We start from the raw sequence: 12,279 nt of genomic DNA on the forward strand, positions 1-12,279 counted from the left end.
TAAGAAAATAGTAGGCCAAATGAGATGTGTTCACATATCAACACGCAAGAGATGCTCAATAAATAGCAGAATTATAATTGTAAGATATAAAATTTTAAATAAATATTAGTTTTAAAAATCAGACATTTCAGAAAGTTATAAAAATGAAAATTAAAAAAAATCCCACTGAAGATAATTACTGCTGATATTTTGTTAATGCCAGAAATTTAGCCCACCAACGTAGTTTCCATTTGCATATATGTATATGTGTATGTGTGTATGCATGCAGGTGTACATGTGTGTATAAATTTGGGCTACACATTTCATTGTGTTCCCTATTTTATACCAAACATGTCATTAAATCATCTATGTCAACTTTTTTTAGTGGTAGTATAAGATGTTACTAATACATTATTTACATTATAATTCTGTTGTTCACTTACAATATTTCCAATATTTCTGCCAATTTAAATATTTGTCTAATAGTTTTAATTTTCACCAGGAAAGATTCTTTTTTTTTTTTTTTTTTTTTGTATTTTTCTGAAGCTGGAAACAGGAAGAGACAGCCAGACAGACTCCTTCATGCGTCGGACCGGGATCCACCCGGCACGCCCACCAGGGGCGATGCTCTGCCCACCAGGGGGCGATGCTCTGCCCACCAGGGGGTGATGCTCTGCCCCTCCGGGGCGTTGCTCTGCCGCAACCAGAGCCACTCTAGTGCCTGGGGCAGAGGCCAAGGAGCCATCCCCAGCACCCGGGCCATCCTTGCTCCAATGGAGCCTTGGCTGCTGGAGGGGAAGAGAGAGACAGAGAGGAAGGAGGGGAGGGGGTGGAGAAGCAAATGGGCGCTTCTCCTATGTGCCCTGGCCGGGAATCGAACCCGGGTCCCCCGCACGCCAGGCCGACGCTCCACCGCTGAGCCAACCGGCCAGGGCCCAGGAAAGATTCTTATAAGGGAAATAAATCAAATAGTATTTTTTTTTCTGGCATATTATTTAACTTCTTACCAGATAGTTTACACCAATTCACCCTCTCACTGGCACAGAAATGTTTTGTGCAGTGGAACTTTGGCGACTATGACTATTATTTTAAAAACTGGTGCTGACAATAAAAATGTGAGTATGTGTTTTATAATTGTCTTAATTTGTGTTACTTTGAGGTTGAAGTTTTTTATGTTTACTGGCCATTTACATTTCTTCTCTTGGAACGTTTCTGCTAAGGTCTTTGCTCATTTTCCAGCTGAGGCATTTATACATCCTGCTGTGCACTCTTTACCTGCCTCCTTTAATACATTCATCAGATACACACCTTTTAACTAAAAAAAAATACATCTTTCTGCCATATCTCTTCAATCAGGAAAGATAATGCAAAAACGCTGGCTCCCTCCTCACTCAGGCCATTTTATTTTCTTTCAATCCGCTAACGTCCACTGTACACACTTGGGATGCATGGCCTGTGACAGCAACGGAAGGCATCTGAGCACAGACTGTGGGCTCCTTGATTGGTCTCTCAGAGAGTACGCATATGCAGGAGCAAGTGGGAGTGTATGTATTTGCATGTGTCTGTGAGCAAAATAATAATCTGGATTCAACAAATTCCAAATAGACCAAATTATTTTTATTTACTAAAATGTTATATAAAATACTGTATGAAACATACTGATTTGAGTATGAAAAACTTTATAATCAAATTCTACAAAGCATCTCCATGGTGCCTTCCCTGATCCTTAAGGCCAGTCATGAGCTTTTCTCTGAAATGCCTCAGCTCTTTCCTTGCGCTTCCGTGTGAGAATGGCCACATTCTGTTACATTCTAGTTACAGGTACATGTTGTTTTATCTCCCCTACGAACTGGGAGTTTCCTTCGAGCCGAGACGGCTTCTGCATCCCCCTCAGTACCCAGCACTACGTCCACAGTGCATGAACACAGTGATTTCTCCCAAACTGCATTGATTTTAATGAGACTTAATCTTCATTAGTACTTGAACCCTGCGGAGTTAGATTACTTATTAGGGTCTTACAGTCCTAAATTTCAGCATGCTTCTTTTAGGCAGCACAAGGTCTGGAATTTTTGTGGCCATTCTGTGAAGCCAGGACCAGGCAGGGCCTGTTCAAGGTCATAATAAATCTCAGATTTATAAATCTTGGCTTGTCTTATTCTGAGTTCTCAAAACTGGCTGTTCAATTGACATACAGGCTTGTGAAATTTGGGGAGAGGTCAGCAGACATTTAAAAAGAAACTAGGAAATCCATTAGAGCACTCACTCTTAAATACTAAATCTAAGTGTGTGTGTGTGTGTGTGTGTGTGTGTGTGTGTGTGTGTGTGTGTGTGTGTGTATTTTTTTTAAGCAAAAGAATAAAGATGAGATTTATCTTTCAGGCTTATTACTTCAGCTTCCATTTTAATTTTTTTAATACTGCTGCTTCAAACATGTATGTTTATTATCAAGTTTCTAATATCCTAGATATTTGACAGAAGCCACAATAAGGAAGCAAAAATAAGAGAAAGAATAAAGCAATGTAAAAAAACAGGTAAGCATCGCCAAGCCCTTGGCCTCAGACCTCAGGTTCCACCATCTAATGCAGGAGGTGGAGGTGGGAGAGGTCCATGGTGCAATCTGTTTACTGCAAAATTACTGCTTCACTGTAGGGTATTTATCTCAGCTTCACTTTTATTCAATTCAGTGTATGAATTTCAATTCCAAACTAATTAATACAAAGATAAACACACTGTTCCCAAGCAGAGTCGTAAAAAGCAGGAAAACACTCTACTGTTTTCCACTCCAAAGGGCTCACTCTTCACTTTGAATTGCAGTTCTGTGACCAAGCCTTTAGTTATTTCATTTTTCAACAACAAACCATAAGGTAAGATTTCCCCATAACCATAATTGCTCTAAGCTTGATGGATTTTCTGAAATACTAGCCAGTTACATTCAGAGGAACCATATTTTAGCTTCTATTCAAGATCATAAGCAGTATAGTATGTTTGTCTCCCAACTCAGCAAGGTTAAGAAACCTGACCTTTTCACATGACTTTGAGGAGATTTTTCTTCTTCCTTCCGGATGGGATTACTTCATTGAGGGAGAGCCCCTGAATCCCAGTTGTTCTTAAATAACAAACACATTGTGCAGGGATGGGGGGCAGGGATAAAGGGAGTGGGTGGGGGGAACACTGATGAATGACAATTAGTTTCTTTTTGCCTTCGGAAGGGAGAGAATGACTACATCAAAATAAACATCAAATTAGACACTGATAAAAATACTTCTATAATGTCAAATAAATAAATAAATTAAGTAGTACAAAACAATAACACCCCTATACAAAAAAACAAAAACAAACTCCCAACTAATTTTATGTCCTTCTAAAGTTTACACTTAATTAAATTAGGCTTTTTATTTGTATTCACACAGATGGCTAACGTCACCTCTGCAATTCATTCCTGTATAAATTTACCACACAAAACAGGAACGGTCATTTTTCAAAGTATACAAATACTGGTTACCATGGCAACCAGTTGGAGCCCTCTGATTCTGTTTTTACAGCAAAATGTTAACCACAGGACATTCCAGCTGTGACTCATTGCAACTGCTGGCAAATACTGGTCCTGCTAAGGGCATGAATTCTCTGCTTCTGGAAAGCCTAAAGATCTACTAGGTCCAGACAAATATTTGAGGTTGAAATTAAATTCATATAAAGGCAACCAGTAGAAATCAAGAAGAAAAAGAGTAAGATTCTCACTTTGAATATGCAAACCTAATTTGTATAACTATGTATGTTTGGAGGTATTTTTTTAAATACCTGAAACAATGATTATATTTTCAAGTTAGCCATTAAATATATCTTCAGATGTGAGTTTGCATTTATACAAAACCTCTTTTATAGAATGCTTTCAGTTATTCCCCTTGAGGAGACAATTCACTTAGAGTTTCTGTGGTTTAGGTCCCTCCTCCGCCCTGAAATATTTCAACCACTCTTAGGACATTCGAAGAGGAAGGAAATCTCTTGCCTAGCCACATTTACCAAGTTCTGCCTACTTCCCTTGCATGGGTTAGTTAATATGACACATGCATATGGTCATCAGACCATTAGTGACTTCAGACTCCAGTTGCAATACGAAATGATTTGTGGATTCCTACTGTGTATTAAGGTGGAAGATACAGGATCAAAAGCACATCACTGACAGAACACAAATCTTACAATTTTTGTAAGAATAAGGGTTTTGTAGGTACTTTGGGAGTCACTGGAATTCAAGTACGGAGGAACCCAGACTCAGCTAGTGTGCATCTCAACGTGTTCTCTCACTGGGAATCAAGTGCATGAACTCCAGGGATCAGAGCAGAAAAGTACTTTTCAAGTGCCTCTTTCTTGCTAAATTGTTTTTGCTTTTGAAACTTTGTGACTGGAATGAATAACATGACAACTGTCTCATATGTAAAAGCTTGGGATTAATAGGTAGACTTCTAAACTCATTTTAGAAACACAGTACCAACTAAAACTCAGCCCTTTCTACTTTAGATTGGCATCTAACTGATATTTTTAAAACTATTGTTTCTTGTTTACTTGAAAGTTTCTGGAAGAAAATTCTTTTTTATAATGATTAATTTTAAGACTTAATTAAATGTAGTCCAGGTAGATAAATTAAATCAAGAGTTTCTTTGGGATGATGTCATTAAAATAAGGAGAAACATTTTGGAAAAATTTTTGGTCCATTTTCTATAACAAATCTTTAAAAACTCTGGAAACTTTATCCTACAGAGTTTACTATGTAATTGAAATAATTTGTCAGCCATGAGGGAGAACGCTAGGTATAGTAGAGATTCCCTTAACAATTGTAGAGAATAAAAATTCTAGTCAACATAAGGAAGATCATTAAGTATCTGAGAACTATACTCGGTGAGTTCATAAAAGGTTTTTTTTTTGAAGTCACTGTCACTAATAAAAGATTAGAATTCAACTGGAAGCAGGAAAGAAATTTTATTGTAAGAACACAGTAGGGTATATTCAATGAGGTCAGTGGCAGGGTTTACATTGACAGTCGAGTCCTGCTCTAAAATTCCTTTAGAACATCATATTGTGAAAATTACTTAAGTCCTTGAATTAAAAGTTCTTCACAAATTTGGTATCAGGATGGTGCCAAACCTTATCTCATAAGGTTGTTTTAAACAGCAAGTGAGACAAATCATGTAACAGGTTAACCATGAGGCCTGACATGTAGAATATGTTCAAAATGCTATTTTAGCTTGTGGTAAGAGGCAAAGGGACCCAACATTTTTTCCAAAGAAACTACTCCAGAAATAGTTTTGAGAGAAAAAAAAATATGATGGCTGTAGAGAACTTGAGCTGAATTATAGACGTTTCACAGAAATCATCTCTGACTGACCAGAAATGGAAACAACAAATCACTGAATCACTTGTGAAGAGATGGATGGTCATTACATGCTGCATGTTGCTAAGGCAACCTAGTGATGTGTGGAGACTAAGGCTGTTCCTGGTTTATGGGGTACACAGCCCAACACAAATCATACTGTAGAGGAAAATATAAACACAGTGTTTGTGTCAGGGTGGAGGGGATGGTGGGTCACAACAGGAGATGGTAGTGAAGAAAACATTAGCAAATCTATTGGGCTGGCCCAGGTGAGATGGAGAGGAGAGAGACAACTGGTAAGGGAAGTGGTTCCACATATGTTTCTTCCTGTTTCAGACTCGTCTGCTCTTTCTGTCTGGCCAGCCTACAGCTTTAGCTGTTTAGATACTGGACCTCCAAAGGGGTAGAGATTGGTGAAATCTTGGAGTATCTCTTCAGATTTCCCCACCCTGAAAAACAACTCACAAATGTCCTGGATAAACTTGAAACTTTCAGAGTTTACTTTAAATTTGAAGGGCTTTGAATGGTTCCTGTAACAACAGCAGACACTGCCAAGCAAGCACCACAGGCTAGAGTAAAGGTTTCCGTTGTGGGTGAGAAAAGACAGGGGTTAAAAACGAAACCAATTGTGGAACATAAATTAGACAAACGTCAGAGGAGAGCTAATATGCAGAGCATGGTGGACTCTAGTTGACTCCATCATGGCCTCAGGAAGAGAAGTCTTCTCCGTCATATAAGGCAGTTAGACAGACAGGAGCAAGCAAGTTGGACAGGCCAGGTTCGAAGGTCACCAGGATGGAAAGCCATGGGTGCCTAGCAATGGGCAAAACTGGGTAAACAAGAACCTGGCCCCTAAGGTGAGATATTTTCCCCTAGCATGTTGATAGTCCTGTGGTTTTGACCCATTGACTTTTCAAATCGCTGGTCATGTGGTTTGGACCCTCCACTAACATTTCCTCTCCTGACATGTCGCTGGTCATGCAATAAACCCCTTAGAGGAAGAACAGGTGGCCAGAGAATAGCCTCATATAACTACCATACAAGCCATTGTAGGACCAGTCCCTTAAACATTAAGCCCGTAGGACATTGAGGTTCTGACCCATATCAAATGATCTTGGAAAGCAGAGACCTGAGTCTGCTGATCACAGAGACAGAGTTTTGGTCATATTAGAGCAGGGGTCCCCAAACTATGGCCTGTGGGCCGCATTTATCCGGCCCCAGCCGCACTTCCAAAAGGGGCATCTCTTTCATTGGTGGTCAGTGAGAGAAGCATAGTTCCCATTGAAATACTGGTCAGTTTGTTTATTTAAATTTACTTGTTCTTTATTTTAAATATTGTATTTGTTGCCGTTTTGTTTTTTTACTTTAAAATAAGGTATGTGCAGTGTGCATAGGGATTTGTTCATAGTTTTTTTTTATAGTCCAGCTCTCCAACGGTCTGAGGGACAGTGAACTGGCACCCTGTGTAAAAAGTTGGGGGACCCCTGTATTAGAGATAACATCCAGGCCTCAGTTGTGTTTTAGCTCCAGGCTTAGAAAAGCAGCCAAGGACAGGTGGGGCAACACCATGGCTGACATGAGGATCAGCTGCTGTGAATAATGACCCCTCTGCCTTGCTGCCAACCAATCAGTGGAGACCACAACCCTGAAAGGATACACCTGGAAAGCTGATAAATATTCTACTAAGATACTTCCTGGAGACCTCCCCTAAAATTATCACCTTTAAAATCCTCCTCACAAGAAACCAAGGGTGCTCTAACTCTCTATAGCCCTCACACTCAATCTTCTTTACTTTGCTTGCTTTTCCCTAAGCTTCAAGACTCTTCTGCCTCTGTAACTTGGTTCCTGAGTCCACACCCAGCTGGTTCACTTTTCCTACTTCTGCAACTTTCTAAATAAACTTTTGCTACAAGTTGAGTGAGTTCCTTGGCTCTGAATTCTTCTCTTAGCTGAACTCAAGAACCAAGGTTGCTGAGCCAAGATCCAATCGCTGGTAACAACGGGTGCCATTTCGCTGCCAACAATTAAATTCATGGCCCCTCACAGTGCACTCAGATGCAGAGGCACTCATCTCCCCCAGGCACAGGAAAAGCCATTCGGCAATGTGCTGACAGGGCGGGGCAGGAAATGTGAAATACCCATCTAAAATTAAACAATCACGCTAATGCTGGGCATTGCATGACAACGTGAAACTCATGGAAAGACCACATTCTTAGTTACTTTGTGTCACTCAGAATTAGAGGTCTGTCTCAGACACAGAGCATGTTGTCTCCTTTGGAGGCAGCAGCTGACTGCTGTCTGCTCTTAATAGTGCATTTACATTTTTTATTTCTGCTTTCTCCATATTACTCATTTTAGAAGCCACAGATACTAATTTGGGTGTTTTTTTTAATCATTGTCTAATCACGATTGTATGCAAAGATTTAACAACAAAGATGTTTATCTCAACACTTCTTATAACAATAGATATTTGAAAAGATTGTAAATGCTCTACAAGAATTGGTGGCTGCATCATGATGCTGGAAGATGAGATGTTGTAAATGATGTGGTATTGTAAATGACAAGGAGAAACAATCACAAGCTGTTGTTACATGGAAAAAAGTCATTATACGGATGGTATGTACAAGATGATCCCCTCTGAATATTAACATAAAGCAAATATATACAGAGAGACTAAAGGAAATCAATACAAATAATATTAGTAGTGATGTAAATTAGGTTATTTTTATTTTATCTAGGCCTTTCTATATTTTCTAAATTTCCTGCACTGACTATATGTATATTCCTGTGTGAGCAATAAAGCAATAAAGCTTATTTTTAAAGCATTATCTGTGGGGCCCAATTGATATAGTAATGTGATATGCACTGGTAATGTTTATCCGATCTCAAAATTTGATACTCTAAATTCCCAATACCCAGCTGGTCTAATAAAAATATTATACTCTCTATATCCATAGTCTTTTATATGTAGCTCAAGATTATACATGAAAATTAGTCCATTAAAGTATTACAATATAATCTTCCCCAGCATTAATTTAAAACCATATTTTGTCCCTTATGCTTCCTTTTTTATAATAATTAAGTTTTCATTATTAATTAGACTAATTCTTTATCAAAAAGAATTTCTTCAGATGTTCAGGGGCAAAAGACTTCTAGCAAACGTAAGTTATGATAAACACTGATGGAGTACGTCTAAATTCCTCCCTAGAGGTAAATGAAATGCTTTGAAAGCCAAGCACACTCTCCCATGTGTATCTAAACATCTAATTCCATGAACCACGGCCTTCCCTCTACCACATGGATAGCTATAGTAAAACACTAAACATTTAAAAAAAAAAAATGATTCTGCCTCCCAAAAGCCTTACCATCTGCTACAGATGGACTAAGAATCGGGGAGAACTCTGGTTCATAGAACGATGTGAAATCACAGAACATCAAGCTGGAAGGGCTGAGAGCATCACTATGCAGACTCTTTCCCAACTCAGGCCGAGAGGGAAAGGAAAGCCTAGTCAACAACAAATGCAATAACTGAAGGATCAAAATTAAAACAACAAAAAATTACAATTAAAAACTTTCCTATTTTATTTATTTATTTATTTATCTATTTATTATTATTATTATTATTATTTTTGTATTTTTCGGAAGTGAAAAGCAGAGAGGCAGACTCCCGCATGCGCCCGACTGGGATCCACCCAGCATGCCCACTAGGGAGCGATGCTCTGCCCATCTGGGGCGTTGCTCTGTTGCAACCAGAGCCATTCTAGCACCTGAGGCAGAGGCCACAGAGCCATCCTCAGCGCCCGGGCCAACTTTACTTCAATGGAGCCTTGCCTGCAGGAGGGGAAGAAAGGTAAAAAGAAAGGAGAGGGGGAAGGGTGGAGAAGCAGATAGGTGCTTTTCCTGTGTGCCCTGTTTGGGAATCGAACCCAGGACATCTACACACCGGGCTGACACTCTACCACTGAGCCAACTGGCTAGGGCAAAAATCTTTCCTATTTTAAAAAAGTAGACAATCAGTATAATTCACTGAAACCCATGGTTCCTAATTTTAAAATTTAACACTGTGATCTGTGTGTTCTTATCCATGCTATGTGCCTATTCAATGGTAGGAGAGACCTTCCAACTCACTGGCCTCTGGTGGCCCAGCTGAGCGGAGCCCGGTGAGGAGCTCCAGGGAAGTGATGTGGCTAGAGCAATTTCGGGTTCTGAGCATCTGATGTAATTTTTAGTGGCTTTGGGTAGTGTAAAAATTATTGGGAGATCTGCTATTCATCCTGATTCTCTTCTTCACATTTGAGAGAATTCTGGGGGGAAACAAAGTTTCTTTTGAATCCAAGAGCAAAGGCTCTTTTTTGAAAGCTGGTGTGTTTGCCTCATTAACTGCAGCAAATTAATGCAATGGTGTGGAAATTCTACATTGTGGGGATGGTCAGGAAACATCAGCATTTCCTTTTGAGAAAAAGGATCTTAATCACACTGAAATATATCCCCTTTTAACTTTTTATAATTAAATGCCATTTTACTCAGCCAACTTTAATGCCTTAAATTTCCTATAAAATGCTCTTGTTACACATAATGACTTTACAAAGTATTTGGCTTAATTAACCAATAAATACACTTCATTCTAAACTCCTTTTGAATCCAGATCATCTTTGTACAATGCTGATTTATATCAGGTATAGAGACATAAATTGAGTTGTTTGACATACTGTTGTGACTTTTTATGCATATTTTTGTATAGCAGTTGTATTCAGAATTGAAATAACTTAGCTCTGAATTCTAAGCAAAATGTCGAGCAAACTAGAAGCAGAGGCAGATTTAATGGCGGGCATGTTGGATGCATGCCCTGGGCTCGGACTGCTAAAGGGCCCCACAAAACCCCAACTTTACACTTTTTTTCTAATGTAAGGGGCCCAATATTTTCTTCTGTGCCTGGGGCCTCAACCAACTTTAATCCGTCTCTGTCTAGAAGCACACTTTCTCTGCCAGACTATTCCAGGAAGCATGACTCATCTGCTCAGGAAGTGTTTAGGGAGATACCATGATGATGAAAGTCGACTCAGACCCATTGCTGCTAAGATATCAAATCTCATCTGCTTCTCTGCATTTCGCTAACTGGCAAATGGGACTTTAACTACCACACTTCTTAAATTCCGATATAGCATTCCTGTCACTTTTGTAGGAAAACCGAGAGGCAAGGGGACAGAAGCTTTCGACGCATGGGGTCAGTCTATGCCAGGGGTCCCCAAACTTTTTACACAGGGGGCCAGTTCACTGTCCCTCAGACCGTTGGAGGGCCAGACTATAAAAAAAACTATGAACAAATCCCTATACACACTGCACATATCTTATTTTAAAGTAAAAAAACAAAACGGGAACAAATACAATATTTAAAATAAAGAACAATAAATTTAAATCAACAAACTGACTAGTATTTCAATGGGAACTATGCTCCTCTCACTGACCACCAATAAAAGAGGTGCCCCTTCTGGAAGTGCGGCCCGCAGGCCGTAGTTTGGGGACCCCTGGTCTATGCTAATCACAATAGGGAAGGTTGTTTTGAAAATAGCTCTCCATAAACTGCAAAATGTTTCAGAGAACAAATATTCATTTAGAAAATTTTGTTGCCCTGGCCGGTTGGCTCAGCGGTAGAGCGTCGGCCTGGCGTGCAGGAGTCCTGGGTTTGATTCCTGGCTAGGGCACACAGGAGAAGCGCCCATTTGCTTCTCCACTCCTCCCCCTTTCCTTCCTCTCTGTCTCTCTCTTCCCCTCCCGCAGCGAGGCTCCATTGGAGCAAAGATGGCCCGGGCGCTGGGGATGGCTCTGTGGCCTCTGCCTCAGGCGCTAGAATGGCTCTGGGTGCAACAGAGCGACGCCCCAGAGGGGCAAAGCATCGCCCCCTGGTGGGCATGCCGGGTGGATCCCGGTCGGGCGCATGTGGGAGTCTGTCTGACTGCCTCCCCATTTCCAGCTTCGGAAAAATGAAAAAATAAATAAATAAATAAATAAAAAGAAAAAAAAGAAAATTTTGTTTATGTTGAAATAATAAACAATATTTATTAGCACGTAATAATAATATTTATTAGCTGAGTATTATTATAAGCCTTTCATTTGTGTTGCCTAATTTCAAACTCTTAGCAGCTCTGTAACGTAGGTAATATTGTTATCCTCATTTCAGAGTTCTGAAAACTGAGTTATATAAAAGTTTTGTAATTCAGCATTTTAAAAGGAGGAAACTCATCAAGAACATTTTCTTATTTCCTTCATTAGCAATTTTTTTTTAAAAATTAAGAATTATTAAATTCAAGGATATAATGAAATCCTTATTCTTTGTAGTAATAGAGAATAACAAAAACATTGTTTTAAGTCACACTGATAATATAAAAAAAACTGTTAGTGAATGGAATCAACATATCCCTCATTATGTTTCTTAACAGAGCTTTTAGTACAATAAGTGGACTAAAAGGTTAGCTTTTTATCAGGTATCCTTTGTGAAAAGTGTCAAAACATATCAGTGAAGCAGGCTATAGACAGAAAGCAAAGGAAAACTTAAATGTCTTAAGAAATAAAACACTAATCATATCTCAACCTAAAAAATTGAATGCTCTTTATTTCTGAATTTCTCTACATACTAAACAGGGTGCTGCTCTTACATTAGGATTGGTACTAATAATGACAGTGAAAGTTTATGTTAAGTGTTTACTATGTACCAAGCTTTATTCTATCTATCTGTCTATCTCTCTATCGACCAATGTATAAATTCGTTGACAGTGATTATGCCATTTTATAGATGGGGAAAGTGAGGCATCTATAAACTAAGTGACTTGCTCAAGTTGCCTGGCTATTAAGTGATGATGTCTGAGTTTAAACCCAGGTTATCTGGTTCCAGAGTCTTCGGTCGTAAGCACTATGCTAGACTTAACAAGTACGGAGAA

The 12,279-nt window shown here is 39.3% G+C and overlaps 1 protein-coding gene across 1 annotated transcript in view; it reads right to left on the minus strand.

Annotated features, from left to right (window-relative positions):
- Positions 1-12,279, minus strand: part of CUBN (cubilin) — a 306,316-nt gene that overhangs the window by 199,677 nt on the left and 94,360 nt on the right. The gene's annotated exons all lie outside the window — the stretch shown is intronic.

Source organism: Saccopteryx leptura, chromosome 5, assembly GCF_036850995.1.
Source record: "Saccopteryx leptura isolate mSacLep1 chromosome 5, mSacLep1_pri_phased_curated, whole genome shotgun sequence".
NCBI lineage: Eukaryota > Metazoa > Chordata > Mammalia > Chiroptera > Emballonuridae > Saccopteryx > Saccopteryx leptura.